This window comes from Pseudophryne corroboree, chromosome 2 (genome assembly GCF_028390025.1).
Source record: "Pseudophryne corroboree isolate aPseCor3 chromosome 2, aPseCor3.hap2, whole genome shotgun sequence".
Classification (NCBI taxonomy): domain Eukaryota; kingdom Metazoa; phylum Chordata; class Amphibia; order Anura; family Myobatrachidae; genus Pseudophryne; species Pseudophryne corroboree.
The window spans coordinates 373,394,734-373,413,952 of NC_086445.1; positions in this window are offsets into that span (position 1 = coordinate 373,394,734).

Consider the following 19,219-nt stretch of genomic DNA (forward strand, 5'->3'; position numbering starts at 1 on the left):
GAGGCGGGGGTGGCGGACTCCCGTTTTGAAACGCTCCTGTTTCAGCTGGCCTTTTCCATGGCGTTCCATGGTGCATTCAGGGTTTCTGAGCTGGTTGCGGCTTCTAAGAAAACCGAGGCCTTTATGCGGCGCGCAGACGTTATTGTGGGTGGGGGGTCCGTGCTGTGCAGGCTGCGCTGCTCAAAAACTGATCAGATGGGTAGAGGGCATTGGCTCACTTTGACACCATCGGGTGGTGGGGACTGTTGTCCGGTGGCATTGGCTGGTCGGTATGCGGAGGTCAGGCCCTCGTCTGAGGGGTCTTGGCTCCTGCATTACGACGGGTCGCCATTGACGAAGTACCAGTTTACATGGATGATGCGGCGCTGCCTGTCCAGTTTGGGCCTCTCGCCTAGGGACTTTGGTTCCCATTCCTTTAGAATAGGAGCCACCACTTCCACAGCATCTGCAGGGCGCGCCGTGGACGAAATTAAGGCTTTGGGCCGCTGGAAGTCGGCGGCTTAAAAGCATTACATTTGGCCCGTTGATGCGTAAGTGAGTTTGTTCTACTAACATGTTGTTTGTGTTACTGCATTGTGTGTTTCAGTTCAGTGTGTTCGTACTGTATTGTTTGTCTCCCCTGTCCTCCCTACTCGGATGGCTAGCTACTCGCCACTGCTGGCAGTGGGGGTCTGGAGTGCTTCGCGATTTTTTGCCAGAACTGACGAACTGATTTGGCTTAATTTATTCAATTCGGCTAATTGGCATCTAATTACAAGTTCCTCAGCAGATTTTTACGTTTCACCTCCAGCCGAGTTATTCTGTGTTCCCCCCAACCCCACCCTCCCAGCTCTAACCTCCCCCCCCCCCTTTTTTATTATTTTGGTTTTTCCTTTTGTGTCTTTCTGTGGCTTCGATTGGCCTGAAGCTTGTTCAAAAGGAAAGTTATAGTCCTCTATTCAAATTTTTCTTTTTGGCAGATCCTCGTTCTGATAGTTGGTTCCTGTTCTGGGCTGGGTTTGGTTTTATCTCCCATATTCATATTTGTTTATCTGTTTTTTCCCCTTTTAGGTTGGCGGGTGGATGTGTGTGATGTGTGGGTGATTGGCCATTCCTATGTTTATTGGGCAGCCAAATTTTTGGCTACGGAAGGGGCTCCCTGCTTTGTGGGTTCGGATGATGTGCGGTGGATAGGTGTGTGTGGTATGCTTTGGCATGACCTGAAAGCGAAGCTTATGGAGCAGGTTCGGTGGTTTGGTATCCCCAAACTGTTGGTAATTCACTTAGGAGGGAACGACCTAGGTAGGAGGAAGGCAGTGAATCTTCGATTGGCCATTATTCAGGATCTGCAAGTGATTTCGGATGCTTGGCCAGGCTGTATGGTGTCGCGGTTGTGTTGGCGTGGAGTGGTGGATTGTCGGGCGATCGATGTGGCTCGCCGGAAGGTGAATGCCGCGGTGGCTAAGTTTGTGGTGGCCCATGGAGGTGCTGTGGTTTGGCATCAGCGGATCAAGTTTTGGCACTTCTACTTGTTTAGACCGGATGGTGTGCACTTGACAGGACAGGGACTATCTATGTTTTGGAGGATCTGTTTTCGGTGGTTGGTTCGGTAGGTTAGGGGTATGGTGGCGGTGCGTAGTTCCTGTGGAGCAGAACTTCGCTGTTGGCGGGAAAGAATGGCAAGTTAACATTTGTTGGATTAAAGAGTGGATTGGAGGTCATTTGGTTGTTGATTTTAGGTGCGCTCTCCTTCGCTGACTGGTTTTACATCTGCTGGACCGCCTTCTCGGGTGGCAGCCTCATCACCTTCACGGGTGGGTAGTCAGGATGGAGGTTGAGCGGATACCTATTTGTTTGTTGGAAGGTTTACGTCAGTTCTCTTTTATAAGATAGTTATCTATGGGATAGGGTTGTTTAGCCGTTCTTTCTGGCCACCATACTTTAGTTTAATTATTCACAGTTAATGGTTCACTTAAATAAATAGCTAACAATTTCTGCCAAATTCAAGTCTCCGTGTCTTTATTTATTATAATTAAGTGTTAATATGTTATAGTTTATGTTACGGACAATCCTCAGACTATATGAGGTTTAGGAGAACGAATTGACAGAATAGGAGAGGAGTGGGTTAAACCTCAGCTAGTCTGGGGGCAGGACGGTAAAGCATTATGGGAGTTTTATTGTTAGCCAATAGGAATAAATGTTGGGGGTAGGTGGAATGGTTTCTTAAGCCTGAGAAAGGGGCTGGGTCAGCCACTTCTGCTTTTGTCGTCCCACCCTCCCTCCCTACTGGTGGTGTTTGATTTTGTTGTTGCGTTGGCTATTTTCGTGCTGTGGGTTGTCACGATTTGGGTTGTGGCTGGAAAGAACGGCAAATTAACATTTGTTGGATTAAAGAGTGGATTGGAGGTCATTTAGTTGTTGATTTTAGGTGCGCTCTCCTTCGCTGACTGGTTTTACATCTGCTGGACCGCCTTCACGGGTGGCATCCTCATCACCTTCATGGGTGGGTAGTCAGGATGGAGGTTGAGCGGATACCTATTTGTTTGTTGGAAGGTTTACGTCAGTTCTTTTTTATAAGATAGTTATCTATGGGATAGGGTTATTTAGCCGTTCTTTCTGGCCACCATACTTTAGTTTAATTATTCACAGTTAATGGTTCACTTAAATAAATAGCTAACAGTTTCTGCCAAATTCAAGTCTCCGTGTCTTTATTTATTATAATTAAGTGTTAAGATGTAATAGTTTATGTTACGGACAATCCTCAGACTATAATCCTCAGGATCCGAACCCCCCCCCCCCCTTCCCTGAACTTCACCCATTTTACACGGTTCCGAGGCAGTCTCGGATTCTCCCGCCTTGCTCGGTTAACAAGAACGTGCCCGAACGTCATCATTCCACTGTCGGATTCTCGCGAGATTTGTATTCTATATAAGAAGCCGCGCGTCGCCGCCATTTTCACTCGTACATTGGAGATTGAACGGAGAGGACGTGGCAGCATTCTCTCTCTGAAAAGCTCCGTAATCTGTGCTCAGTGTGCTGCAAATACCTGTGCTCAGTGTGCTGCAAATAATCTGTGCTCAGTGTGCTGAAAATATCTACGTTCTCTGCCTGAAAACGCTCCATATCTGTGCTCAGTGTGCTGCAAATATCTGATCAGTGTGCTGCATTGTGGGGACTGGGGACCACCAGTATAAGTATATACATGATGTGGCCATTCACTGGTACCTGGTGACATAAAGTTACATTGTGGAGGAATCCAGTATACGTTCTGTCACCAGGTACCAGTGAATGACCACATCATGTATATAGGTGACAGATATAAAGTTACATTGTGAGGGAATCCAGTATACGTTCTATCTGTCACCTATATACATGATGTGGTCATTCACTGGTACCTGGTGACAGAACGTATACTGGATTCCTCCACAATGTAACTTTATATCTGTCACCTATATACATGATGTGGTTATTTACTGGTACCTGGTGACAGAATGTATACTGGATTCCCCCACAATGTAACGTTATATCTGTCACCTATATACATGATGTGGTCATTCACTGGTACCTGGTGACAGAACATATACTGGATTCCCCCACAATGTAACATTATATCTGTCACCTATATACATGATGTGGTCATACACTGGTACCTGGTGACAGAACGTATACTGGATACCCCCACAATGTAACTTTATATCTGTCATCTATATAATAATTATAGTAGTACAGTACAGTAGGCCATTGCTGTATCTTGCAGCTCTGTGTCACTGTAAGTATCCATTCCATATTTGTGCTGCATTTTTGTGAGCAGTATATATATATAGTATTACAGTGCAGCATTTTGGTGACTAACAGTATATAGTTGTACAGTAGGCCATTGCTGTATCTTGCATCTCTGTGTCACTGCAAGTATCCATTCCATATCTGTGCGGCATTTTTGTGAGCAGTATATATAGTATTACAGTGCAGCATTTTGGTGACCCAACAGTATATAGTTGTGTACAGTAGGCCATTGCTGTATCTTGCAGCTCTGTGTCATTGCAAGTATCCATCCATTTTGTCATTTTCTTCCAGTGATTTGTACCAATAATACCATTGATTAGAACGAATAATTCCAGTGATTTTGTCATTTTCTTCCAGTGATTGGGACCAATAATACCACTGATTAGAACGAATAATTCCAGTGATTTTGTCATTTTCTTCCAGTGATTTGGACCAATAATACCATTGATTAGAACGAATAATTCCAGTGATTTTGTCATTTTCTTCCACTGATTTGGACCAATAATACCATTGATTTAGAATGAATAATTCCAGTGATTTTGTCATTTTATTCCAGTGATTTGGACCAATAATGCCATTGATTAGAACGAATAATTCCTGTGATATTGAGGTGTTTGTGTCGCTTAGCTTAGCCATCCAGCGACCACAGTGCCCCTCTTTTTCTCTTTTCTTTGCATCATGTGCTATTTGGGGCCAATTTTTTTAAGTGCCCTCCTGTCTGACACTGCAGTGCCACTCCTAGATGGGCCAGGTGTTTGTGCCGCCCTCTTGGGTCACTTTGCTTAGTCATCCAGCGACCTTGGTGCAAATTTTAGGACTAAAAATAGTATTGTGAGGTGTGAGGTGTTCAGAATAGACTGGAAATGAGTGGAAATTGTGGTTATTGAGGTTAATAATTCTATAGGATCAAAATTACCCCCAAATTCTATGATTTAAGCTGTTTTTGAGGGGGTTTTGAAAAAAACACCCAAATCCAAAACACACCCGAATCCGACAAAAAAATTTCAGGGAGGTTTTGCCAAAAGGCGTCCGAATCCAAAACACGGCCGCGGAACCGAATCCAAAACCAAAACACAAAACCCTAAAAATGTCTGGTGCGCATCTCTAGTATTCATTACTAGGAAGGGAGCAGGGGCTGCCCAACTGCTTGGTTGAGCGCTAAGCACGCCCCCAAAAGGCAGGAAAATGGTCCGTTTGATAAGGCCACACACACTCGAGCGAGGCCACGTCAATCACGTTCGAGGCCACGCCCCCTTTTTGGTTGGTGATTTCTTCAACACAAAAGTTGGTAGGTATGCAATAATCACGTAACTAAGCAACTAACATCAGACCGCGCATGTACTACAATCGCACTGCACACTTGCCAAAGTAACTTTGTAATGCCACTCATAGTTAGAATTTATATACAAAGTGATTTACAGGAAAATTACATTTTGGTGAAGTAACAGGGAGTTGCAATAAAAATAGTGGTGTGTCATGGTCATTTTCATGGCATGTTTCTGCGTTCAGCTGCAATCATGTATGTATAAAAAAACATGGTGCCAGTGTTGCTACTGCCAAGGACAGTATGTGTGACCATAAACTCACTCGGTGAGTCAATGTACCTGCGTTGATGCGGCATATGTGTATATAGTTGCTGATGACTTTACAATGTCTTTGATGGGTGTCTATTTATTTATGGTTGGCGGCTTCACTTGCGATGACTAGCAGTTTGTAGCCTAAAAATCACATCTGCATAGGCAAGTGCATACAAACATGAATTAGGCCCATAAAACATCAGTCTTGGTAGACCATCTGCACTGCTGTTCCACATGTATTTTAGAGCACACATGTTGCTCTAAACACTACACTTAAGCCAATTGTACCTATGGCTCTCTGTACATCGGGGTATTTCAGATCTGATCGTAGATGTGCTAAATTTAGCACATCTATGATCAGTTACTCTGACATGCGGGGGGATGCCCAGCACAGGGCTAGTCCACCCTGCATGTCAGGCCCTCCCCCCTCCTCCACAAGGGTGCAAAAGCACCACACAGAGATGATACTTTCGTACCTGGTGAGTAGCTCCCTGCCTGCGCAGCCTAGCTGCATTGGCAGATGGCTACCTACCACGTCCCAGGTCGCAGCGGCTGCATGTCACGCAGCCACCGCGGCCAGCCCCCACAATGGTCCGGACATGCCTGCATTGTCCGGATCATACCCCGCCAATGGCATTCTAACGCCATTCGCACGCCCCCTCCAAACCCGCGACCACCTCTGTCTGTCAATCAAGCAGCGGTGATCGCAGCCCTGAGATGCTGTTAGCATTTTACTGGGCCTTTCAGAGTGCGCACGAGCAGTGCGTCCACTGCGCAAGCACACTCCACAAAGGGATTCAGACTGCGATCATTGCCGCTGCAGAAATCCAATCTGAATTATTCCCATTATTGTGGTTTGGACTGTCACCAGTATGTACTGTAACTTTCCACAATCTTGCATGTTTCAGTTGCATTTGCATAGCAAACTTCCAGATGTATAATTCTCTGCACCTTTTAGCTTGATAAACCCCAGTATGGGTAAGACTCCTTTATCATTACTTCTTACAGAAATAACTGTACAGCCTCTGTGCTCTAATATGCTGTGATGCTGCTACACTGTGCTGGAAACACTGTGTGCTGTATTGACCCCATGTTCTATGGCAGTCTGTGAGTGTACATGTGCTCAAGATGGTACCTGTGTGCTATTGTCATTGTTCTAGTAGCTTTGGGCTTGTGTACTTAAACTTTGTGTGCCTGACTACTGTCTTCCACTATGGCACTCTCACAGTATCAAGATGGCTCCACACATGCTCATTAGTAGCCTTGTGACCATCTTGTACAAGGAATGAAGCTTCACTGGGTGAGTAGCAACATGGAGTCTGCATAGTAGAGCACTCCACTTTCAACATTCTATGCAAGAACCATGTTTTAATGGTGTAGTTGTCCATGATTTTTGTGTTTTACTTTATATACGTGGGATACAAGGATAAAAAGAGGGGATGTTTCAAATATTTAACCTTTTCACAACCTGCACCATGACAGCTAAGAAGAGTCCTTGTGCATTTTGTGCTCTCTTATAGAAAGAAGCACCTTTTTTCATACTAAAACAACCTAATCTACATAATTTAGGATGCTCCCTGTCATGATCAGGAGGACTGCAAGCTATGTTTTTTTTTTCCACAAACATGTAACAGTAGAACATGCTACAAAGCTATTAATAGATTTAAAATATTGTTGGAAATGATAATGTTAGTGAAGTGGCACGGTAATGGAGTTTGGACCATGAGACGGGTGTGGTATAGATTATCTACACTAGGTAGACAGTTATTAGGTTGACCCCATATGGTTGATATTATTATTATTATTATTATTATTATTATTATTATGATTATTTATTAACAGTTTATTATATAGTGCAACAAATTCCATTGTGCTTTACAATTAGGAACAACAATGATAAAACAAACTGGGTAATAACAGATAGCCATAGAAGTAGGAGCTATGGATCATCAGATCTACATGAAAAAGGTCTACAGTCATTAGGTTGACCACTAATGGTCAACATGCATTAGGTTGACTGGGTCAAAAAGTCAACACATGAAAAAGTGGACATGACAAAAGGTAGAAATTAGGGAAGGTCTACAGGATCAAAAGGTTGACATATAAAAAGATCAACATGACAAAAGTCAACACAAATAAGGTAAATACAATATTTTGAAGGTTTTTTGGTGTAATTTTTGCTATCAAAGCATGTGGAACCCCAATTAGTGTACTGCTTCCCTCACCATGCTTTGGGCAAGATGCCTTGCTCTAGTTCCACTTCGCTTGGCACAGGTTACTATTCCCAATTGTAGTCCACATGGATGGTAAAGTATACCTTTTGTACCTGTCAACCATAAGCACTGTTGACCTTTTACATGTTAACCTATAGACTATGTCAACCTTTTTGATCATGTCGACCTAATGCATGTCGACCTATAGCCCAGATACCGAGGTGGGAAGGCCCTACTTAATAGCCTAAAATCTATAGAGAAATAGGCATTGATACACAAGGATAGGTGCTCTTTATTGCATAATTGTCCACCAGATTGCAAAGGTTCTTGGTGGACTGCATGATATGGCCACACAGCAATGATGAACCAAGGTCAGGAGGAAGGGAAAGTGAAAAACAAAATATGTTAAGATATGCGTGAACTGTACAGTAGGACACTTTTGAAGGTTATTTGAGTGGTTCTGGAATTTGATAAGCTTGCCTGAAGAATTGAGTTTTCAGGGAATACTTGAAGGTGTGGAGACTAGAGGAGATGATTATTGTATATGGTAGGGCATTCCACAGAGTTAGTGCAGCCCGAAGAAAGTCCTGCAATTATGAATGGGAGTGAATAATTAGTGTGAATGAGAGACATAGATCTCATGAAAACTGAAGAGGTCAGGTTGGGAGATATTTTGAAATAAGCAAAGAGATGTACGTTGGTTTAGTTTGGTTAATGGCCTTGTGTGTGAGTAAAATTTATTTATATTTATTACTGTAGAATACAGGTAACCAATGGAGGGACTGACAGAGTGGATCTGCAGATGATGAACGTATAGTGAGGAATATTATCCTCGCCGCTGCATTCAAAATGGATTGTAGTAGTTAGAGTCTATTTTTGGTAAGACCAATAAGAAGACTATTGCTATAATCAATGCAGAGGATAATGAGAGCATGGATAATAGTTTTTGCAGTGTCTTGTGTAAGGTAAGGTCATATTTTGGACATGTTTTTTTAGATGGATGTAACATGATTTGGAAACAGATTGAATGTGGGGTAAAAAGTAAAGTTCAAAGTCAAGGATAACACTAAGGCAGCGAGCTTGTGGGGTATGATTGAAATTCTCAACAATGATAGAGATATTAGGTTGGAAGATACTGTTGGCCAAGGGAAATATAATTAACTCTGTTTTGTGACAATAAACTTTGAGATAGCAAGATGACATCCAAGATGAAATGGCAGAAATGAATTCAGTGACATGGAACAATACATATGGTGATGAAGCAGACATTGGGGTAAATTTACTAAGATTCATATTTTCCCGTTTGAGGTCAAAGTTCAATCACGAATGACATCGAAAGTGTAAATATGCAACTTTTTGAATTGATTACGACTAATTTACTAAGCCGTCGTATTTGTATTTTTAGTGTTGTCCAATGTCGATGTCATTCGTGTTTTTTTTGGTTATAACGCAGCCGATTTTGTGGTTTTACGGCCGTGTCATTAATTTTTTTTTACGACTGCGTCACATGTCTGTTACGGCAGTGTTTGTCCGTGCATGGCCGCGTTTTTTTCCTAAGTTTCGTTTTTGTCACTCGTCCGTGATTGGTTGTATTCGTGATGGAGGAGTGTCTGTGAACATTACTATAAAAACGCCCCAAACCGTCCGCACCTCGTGGGTTTAGCTAGTGGAGAGGAGAGAGGAAGGTGTATTAGGAGTTGGTGAGTTTGGTGGAGTTTTTGGTGGTTTTGGAGCGGAGTTTTGCGATTGTTGAGTGCTGTACTGTGTGTGTAAGTAGTCTTGTCATACTTGTTGTGTAGTTTTTTCAAAGTTTGTCTACTTTTTTGTCCTTGTTTTTTTTTCCAAGTCTATTGTCATTGTTTGTGAGTGAGTGAGTGAGTGAGTGAGTGAGTGTGTCTGTGTTGGGTGTGTGGTGTGTAGTGGTAGTGGAGGAGTGTGTTATTTGTTTTTTTTTCTCTGTGTTTTTTGTAGTTATGTCTCAGTCAGAGGTCAGTGTGGTGGAGGAGGTTAGTGAGAGGGAGGAGGTGAGTGAGGTGGAGGAGGTAAGTGAGGTGGAGGAGGTGAGTGAGAGGGAGGAGGTGAGTGAGGTGGAGGAGGTTAGTGAGAGGGAGGAGGTGAGTGAGGTGGAGGAGGTTAGTGAGGAGATGGGGGTGCCTGTTCTTGCGTTTTCCAGTGATAGTGAAGGTGCTGTGGCTCCGCAGCCACGCACCACTACCAAGACTGGGCGCAATGTTAAGTTCAGCTATGCAGAAAACATGGCTTTGGTGCGGGAGCTGATGAGGCATCATCGCCAATTGTTTGGGCAGGATGCTGCCAAGGTGTCCTCACGTAGGAAGTCGGTCCTGTGGGCTAAAGTTATAGCGGCAGTTAATAGTGAGGGTGTGGTGAGGCGGACTGAGGACACGTGCCGTAAAGGATTTTATGATATAAAGCGCCGTGTCAAGGCCAAGATGGCCAAGGAGGCCAAATCAGTCCGCCAAAACGGGGGTGGACACCCCTTCAGGGCGACTTATCGTGATTGGGAGGAGCCTGTGCGGACCCTTATTCCTGCCGAAGTGGTGTCTGCGACTCATGTCCGGGATTCGGACCGCCCACGGATGGATGGTGAGTTTTTTTAAATTATGTGTTGTATATTGCATTTTTGTAAAAGTTAATGTTGTTAATTTTTACTGTTTTTTAAAATCTTTAAACATTGTGTTGGTGATGTCGTGCAGGCCTGTGCAACCTGTAGCTGTAAATGTGTTTCAAAACTACAAGTCCAATCATGCATTGGCTGAGTTTTGCTATTAGTGAATGTTAAATCTGTTGCAGTGCATGCTGGTATGTGTAGTTCTATTACATAATCTGAGATCTTGCTTGTCCCTAACTGTTTTTGAGAATAGCATTTTTTAAATATTGTTTTATTTTTGGTTAATGATGTTTGTGTTGGGTTTTTTTACTCTCAAAATTTGTTTGTGTCAATTATGGCTTAAAAATTCACTGCAATATCTTGTGCTGAATTAATCTATATTTATGGCTTAATTATTGCAACACCATCTTAATTTCCGTATACACACCCAATTAAGTAATCCAGAATTGCTTAAACATAAAATAGTTTACTTAACATTAGGATCAAGATGTTTACTTCACAATAATGAGCTTCATATAACAATGAATATTCTACGTATGTTAATAATGTTGTTGCCAATTTTTCAACAGTACGCCAGCGAAGCGCCACAGACAGGCCACAGCCAACTGATGGAGATGGTGGGAATGCAGGTAAGAATTCACTGTAGTCACATATTCTGCAAACACATAGAAGCACAAAATATTAATGTTTATATTTTCACATAGGCTCGTCTTCTGCAAGCCGCCCTCCTTTAAGGCGGCCATCACAGGGCTCTGTGAGTTTACCTAGGAGGCCCAGTAAGACGCGTCATGTGGAGTCTGATTCTGCGGCTCCATCTTCACCACCAAGGCGGCGCATCTCCGCAGTGCTGGCCCAGCCACCACAGGCAATTTTGGCTAGTCCCCAAAGTGATGAGCCACGATCACCTCAGCTGTCTGGTGAGTAAAAACATTTTTTATTTTAAATAAAAAAGTAAGACACAGTACATTTACTAAGATGTGAGTTCTATTTGAGCTGACATGTTTTCCCGTAGCAACCATTATGATTCCAGGTATTCTCTTCTTGAATGTGCAAAATAATTGAAAAATAAAGTCTTATTGGTTGCTATGGCCAACATCCCATTTTTAAATCAACACCCATCTTAGGAAATTGATCCCACAGGCGTGCACAGAAAATGAATAGCGGCTTTCACACCGGACTTAACCCCCCAACCCCTCCACAGCATTATAGTCTTCTCACACCTCCCCTGTCCTGGATGTAGACTGCTTACCTGATCTGCTCCTCTGGTCCGTCCAGGTGAGCAGTCTATATCCAGGACAGGGGAGGTGAGAGAACACTATAATGCTGTGGAGGGGGGGAAGTTCGATGCGGAACCCGCCAGTCAGTCTCTGCGCACGCCTGTGAAGGCACATATGTGTTTGTAAAGGAAAGATTCCTAGTTTTTTATAACACACCTTTATAATCAAATTGGCATGAGTATTATTAAGTAGGGCATGTTTAGGACAAGCAAAGATATTTAATTATAACTAAACAGTGCCTGTTGGTCACCCCATACAGACCCAAACATCATGGCCGAGGACGACAAGCAGGAACCTGACCAACAGCCAACATTTACACTGCACCTTACGCCCGTTGATCCTACCCAGCCAACCCAGCAGCAGGATATGCCCCAAGCCTCAGTAAGGCCACAATTGATCCCTACTCCACCCCAGCAACAAATGTCCGCAGACTTTTGGTCCAGTTGGGCAACACAACAGGCCCAAAACACTGCCTACCTGAACACACACACACAACACCTTGCCAGTCTGCCCCATCATCTTCCACGCATTAGTCGGAACTCAGGAAGACTGATTGTTCAGGTAGGCAGAATTGCGACATCAATGGAGCAAATCAGGGCGGACAACACGCAAATGCTTTCAAATTTGACGCGCATCATTGATGAGCAACAGCGGCAGCAACAAGCCTTAATTCAAGTTAGTCAGCACAATCAGGTAGTGAATGAAACTTTGTCTCGGATTGTGGCCAGCAACACTGCCACAAATAATCAGCTGAATGCCAGTATTCATAATTTGAGCCAAAGCATAACTCAGATGGCAGCACAACAAGCCAGCTCCAGCTCAGGCACGACTACCCCTAGCCAGACCCCAGTTACCTCCCCTGTTCGACGATCAAGCAGAACACGGCCCAGCGACCCTGCTCAAACCTCTGCACCCAGCACACAAAAGAAAAAAAAATGAAGAATACATGAAATTTGTGATACACAATAAAATTGGTAATATTGTATTTTCAAAAATTCCTGTGTCCGCGTCAATCATTGTAAAACACGCTATGTGTGTTTGTTTTAATGGGGTAATGAGTGACAATGTTTTTTTGGAATTTGTTTTTTAAAAATGTACAGACCAGTATAAAGAACAAACACTAACGAACAAAACACACATTCACACCTACAATACATTTAATCAAAGTGGTTAGTCAAGGTGATTTGAATTTTAAAAATACTTACGGGTAAAATACCGCTGAATCACTTCTTGCCTTACCTGCCTCCCTACATCTGTACTCACACTGTCACCAGATGTTTCTAAATCCTCTGCTTGCTGACTGTTTTCTCCATCATCATGTGGCAGATGTTGTTTCAAACACAGATTATGGAGAAAACAGCAGCAGAACACAATCCTAGTCACCTTGGAGGGACTATACAACAAAAGCCCAGCAGATTTATCCAGACACCGAAACCGAGATTTCAGCACACCAAAACATCTTTCTATCACGTTCCGCGTAGACTTATGTGCATGATTGTAACTGTGTTCAGCAGGAGAATCAGGTTGGGACAATGGAGTAAGTAGCCAAGAGTAGCAGCCATAACCACCATCACCTGAAAAACAAATATAAGCAACATTAGTACATGTGTATGATGAGTAATTACCCTAAAAAACAATGGAGTTTGAAGTTACCACCACACATACACACAACACACTTGGAACATACCCAGCAGCCAGCCATCAGGCATTTGTCCGTCCTCAAATTTATCGAACAGAGATGACTGACTGAGGATGAAGGAGTCATGGCAGCCGCCAGGGTAACCTGCAACCACACTCATAATGTTGAGATTTGCATCACAAACCACCTGGACATTAGTGGATTTGTCCATATGTCGATTAGTATATATATTGTCGGCCCCTAGGTGGTCTCAGCTCAACGTGTGTGCAATCTATGGCCCCCAGCACATTGGGCATGCCAGCAAGCTCATAGAAAGCTACCCTGACAGCATGCCACTGCGACTCCTGGGTAGGGAAGCAGATAGAGGCATTTATATGTGGTTCCAAGACATCCAAAACCTGAGTGGACATTAATAAATATAAGGTGAGTGTCATGATCTGTATTCAATACAATACTGTGTTCTAAGACCTAACAGAAGCAACACTTAGATATAGACGTGTATATATATTTCAACTCACCTGGTTCAAATATTTGGAAAAGGTGGGCTGGGAGATACCGATGACGTCGCCTGTCACAGCCTGGAAGCTCCCAGTAGCCATAAAGTGTAACACAGCCAGGAGTTTGTGCAGGCCTGAGACAGAGCGAGAGCGTGCTGTCTCAGGGTCTAGTCCCAGTTTGACAAGGTCATACAGACAGAAAATGTTGTTTCTATTTAGGTGAAACATCTGTATGACCCTATCATCAGACAATGCGTTTAAGTTTAAACGTCCCCTAAAAAATCGTGGCTGACGCAGCCTCCGCGGCACCTGCTCAACCTGCTGACCATGTTCACTTACCTGTCCCTGATTTATGGACGAGTCATGGATCACTCTCAGGTATCCCCCAGCAAACAAAAAATCGGTAGCACACAACACAGCAGCCATTTCAGAGTGAGAGATATTCAAAATGTGCCTTGGACCCTTTAATAGGGCCAAACATTCAGGTGTGACTAATGGATAATTGAATACACATGTAAACACGCTTCTCAAAAGCAGGTCTACTTTTTTTTAGGACTTTTTTACGATTTGTATTTTTTCACGACCGCAAAAGCATTTTCACGGTAGACATTACAAATACGAATGGTTAGTAAATGACCGTGATTCATACCTAAACAGCCGCGTTTTGACCGATGGAGAATTCATTCGTATTTTTTTAATACAACTTCCAAAATATTACGAATGCCCTCATCACTGCCGTGATTTTTGCTTAGTAAATTGCCGAGATGACACTTTGAAGAAAAAACGGCATCTCGGTCAAAATCGGAACCTTAGTAAATATACCCCTTTGAATGAGTGATTAGATAGGTGGGAAATTAACCAATAAAGGGCAAGTCTCCCAAATAGATTGGAGGGGCGTGAGAGCTGAGAGGTGGGATGGTAGTTTGAGAAAGAGTTAGGATCAGAATTTTGTTTTTTTCAGAATGGGAGTAATCACTGCATTCTTGAACAATAAAGAAAAGATACTAGTAGAGTAAAAGAGAATACAAATTTTAGATAATGTTGGGATGAGCACAGGAGACAGAGCTTTACTTATTTGTGAAGGTATATGATCAAGAGGAGAGATAGTAAAGTAGGAAGATGAGAAGAGAAATGATAACTCATCTTCACTTGTGGAAGCAAATGAAGAAAATGTGCCAGAGGGTTCAGGTAGGGAATTGAGCAGGTCACTGTCTAAGGAAGAGCATACAATTTCATCTCAGATTTTATCAATCTTGCCTTTGAAGTAGCAAGCAAGATTATGCACATTGATTATGGCTGGTGGGTTAGGTGAGGCAGGGTTTAGAAGTGATTTAAATGTATTAAAAAGTTGTTTGGGATAGAGGTTTGAGCAAATATGAGAGTTTGTAAATGTGTTTGTGTGGCAGTGTCTAGGACATTACAATAAGAGTGGTAGTCTTATATGTGAGGAAGTTGATTAGAGTCCAAGATTTATGCCACTGATGTTCAACTTTATGTGAGAGGTTCTGTAGGTGTCTTTTTAATTTAGAGTGCCACAGTTGACATCTAGACCTACATGGAGTGTGATGGGTAGCAGGAACCACTTCACCAAAGGCTGTTTCTAGAGTTTGGTTCAGGTGAGATACAACCATCTCAGGATAAGTGAATGCAAAAATACAGTAGGTGAGAGAAGTATTTGCAAAGAGGTGGAAAATTATTGAAAATTATGTGGGTTTATGTGGGTTTGAGTAGGATTGGAGGACTTCAGTGACATTGAGTTTGCAGTAATGGAGGAGAGCATGCAGGTGATAAGGTTGTGCTCTAAGAGAAGGAAAGGGGTGTATGAATTCAGCAACTGAGCATAGTTTAGTGAATACTAGATCAAACCAGTGGCCATCCTGATGAGTAGAGGATTCAGTCCATTGGGAGAGGCCAAGAGATGAGGTTAAACAGAGTATTTTGGAGGCATGAGCAGTAGATTTTGGAGTATCAATAGCAATATTGAAATAACCTATGATAATGGTGGAGATGTTAGATTATAGGAACTAAGGGAGCAAGGCAGAAAGATCTTCCAGAAATTGTTTGATAGAATTCACTTCAAATTATGAGTGATGAAAAATGAGTGATAGAAAAATTAGTAGAACAGTGTATGTGAAAGATTGGCATAGTAATATTCCTACTTCATCTCCTTTACTGTTATCATTCAGTGTGCTGGGGGAAACAAAATGCTTTTTTTTCTTGCTTAGAAATACCCCTCCCTTTCAAGCACCTAAATGATATCACTAAGCTAATTGAGCATCTGCCAAGCTATATATGTCTGTTGTGAGAGGCAGAGAGGTCCATGCATTAGGAGGAGATGCAGGCCCTGACATGCCATATGGAGCATTATGGGGTTGCTCCAAGGTAGGTAGCTCTTAGCTTAGATATATTTAAGTAAGGAGCCATTATCATGTGGCTCCTTGCTGGTTAATCATAGACCCAGATTGGGGTAATGGAGGTGTGAGGTGTGGTGCCTCTGGACTGGCTGAGCTGGATGGCATAAGTGTGGCATTCCTTTACATTCTATTAACACTTCACACACTAATTTCTTTAACACTATCTCTCCATTTTAATTACATTTAATTTTTGTATCACCTTCTTCATAGCTTCGGCTTCCTAACATTAATTTATTAACACTATAGTTTTTTCGCTGGTCTGCTACCATGGGCTTTCTGGCTTATTTTGGTGTTTTGGGGTGCCACATCCTGCACCTAGATATAGCGCTAGGGACACCAAATATACAGAGACTCCTTGATGCGGCTTTGGGGCTTAACCATACATTTGCACAAATATATGTAACGAAGATCTCTGAATTCTATTATTATGTGGGCTTTACATCTAGTTACTGTTATCATTCAGTGTGCTGGAGGAAACAAAATGCTTTTTTTTCTTGCTTAGAAATACCCCTCCCTTTCAAGCACCTGAATGATATCACTAAGCTAATTGAGCATCTGCCAAACTATATATGCCTTTACTGTTACCAGGCCTGGAAGTGTGTATGAAGTGGAGACAATGGGGGGTCATTCCGAGTTTATCGCTTGCTGACGTTTTTTGCAGCGCAGCAAACAGGTTACTACTGCGCATGCGTATGCACCACAATGTGCAGGCACATCTTACGGGGACAAAGCAGATCGTTGCTGGGCGATGGCTTTAACAAAGAATCCAATGGCACAGCCGATCGCAAGGAGACTGACAGGAAGCGGGCATTTGTGGATGGCAACTGACCATTTTCAGGGAGTGTTTGGAAAAACGCAGGCGTGTCCAAGCATTTGCAGGGCGGGTGTCTGACGTCAATTCCGGGACCAAAAAGACTAAAGTGATCGCAAGGGCTGAGGAAGTCCAGAGCTACTCAGAAACTGCAAAAAACTTTTTCATCCTGCTCGGCTGCACACGCATTCACACACTTGGAAAGCGAGAATACATTCCCCTGTGGGTGGTGACTATGCATTTGCACAGCTGCTGAAAGTAGCTAGCGAGCGATTAACTTGGAATGAGGGCCAATGTAACAGGGGAGGCTGTGTAAGATTGTGTGAGTGATGTTTCTGCTATAGCGAATAGATTCAGGTTGTTGTTGAAGAGGCCATAGATGGATGTTAATTTGTTACAAACAGAGCATGCATTCCAGAAGGCACATTTTAGTAATTTGTAGGATGATGGGAGACGTTATGTTTATAAGGTTGGCTGGAGTTATATATTGCTGTGAATTAGATGAATATGAGAGGGGCAAGTGGTTGGGTACCAGTTTTGGGGAAATGTCACCAGCTATCAGAAGTAGGAGAGAGAAATAAATGTGAGTGTAGAAGGTTTGTGAATGTGTTTTGCAGTGACAGGTTGTGGATGTTATTGTCAATGTATAAAGATAAGTTAAAAGCTCATGAGTGTTAATAAGAGGGGAGTGGATTATTGAAGTATCAATGGCTAAAGAGGGTTGAGTTGCAGGGAAAATGAATGCTGTAATTGCTTTTGAGAAAATACCATGGAGAGCAAAGAAGATCATAAATTTGTGATACATGGTTCATTTGAAATAAAAGTAAAGTTGCAATTGTTAAATTGAAATATTCAAATAGGTTGACAGGGTCAAAGGTTGACAGGGTGAAAGGGTTGGTAGACAGTGGGTAAGGTTGACAGGTACAGTAGAAAAGGCCAACATGACAATTGCTGACACAAAAAAGGTCAACACAAGTTTTTTTAGAGTCATTTTGTATATTTAGCTATATCTAAGCACAATCAGTGGAAATATGTACCCTTGCAAGTTCACTTCACTAGCCATACTTTGGGCAGGCTACTATTCCCAATTATAGTCAACATGGATAGTAAATCAAGCAAAAGCTGGAAACTCCCCAAAAAACTTACATTATCCATTATCATGTTGACCTTTTGTACCTGTTGACCTTAAGCACTGTCTACCTTTTACCTGTCAACCTTTTGACAAGGTCGACAGAATGCATTCCAACCATATGGGGTTGACCTAGTGACTATTGACCTATTGACTGTCAACCTATACATTGGAACCCCATGAGAAAAAGCCTCTGATAAAATAGGTGCTCACTGAAGGAGGCTAAAATGGACTATACCTGCTGTCTGCTACAGTGTGATAGATCAGAGACATCATAAAGTAGATGCTCTTGTTATGGGAAACAAGGGATCTTGGGTGCTGGAAAGGAGTAGTGGACTATAGTAATAATTTCCACATTGTAAGAACTTTAGAGTGTAAATGCATATGAGAGAAGTGCAGTAAGCCATGAGACTGTTTATTCAATGACAACTTCATAATGGTAAGTTGTAGTATTGCCTTTTTATTGGCTGTAGTGTATTTATTGAGCTAAATCTCATGCAACAATTTGGCTAATGCAACAGCTTATGAAAGCTTAATAACAAGCGTTGCAGTTGAGAAACACAGTAAGGTACCTTCACTCTTGGTACTGTCACTGTGCCAATCCTGTATTGAATCATTAATTAGAGACATGTTGCAGAGGCTGCTTTCCACAAGCCTTTCTCAGTACTACAGTATAACAATTAGAAAGTACAGTATGACTGTAACTAGACTACAGTGCAAATATTAAGCTAAGTCTGTGATTTATTGACATCTATCATTTTAATATACTGTATATGGGGCCTAATTCAGATCTGATCACAGCGGCAAAATAGTTAGCTAATGGGCACTGCAGGGGAGGGAGATATAACATGTGCAGAGAGAGTTAGATTTGGGTGTGGTGTGTTCAAACTTAAATCTAAATTGCAGTGTAAGTATAAAGCAGACAGTAACTACCCTGCACAGAAACAAAATAACTCACTCAAATCTAACTCTCTCTGCACATGTTGTATCTGCCCCCCCCCCCCCCCCCCCCCTGCTGTGCATATGGTTTTGCCCATTAGCTAACAAATTTGCTGCTACGATCAGGACTGATAAGGCCCTCAGAATTTTAACAAAAATTCTGATTATCTTAAACAGAGGCACACATTTTTTCATTTTATATGAGGAATAAGGCAATGGATTGACATGCGGGGTCATCGGTCTGTAGCTGAGAACAGATGGCAGAATAGTGACATTAAGTTTGCTCTAAATATACATTAGATTTACATTACACTGTATGTCTTTCCAAAATA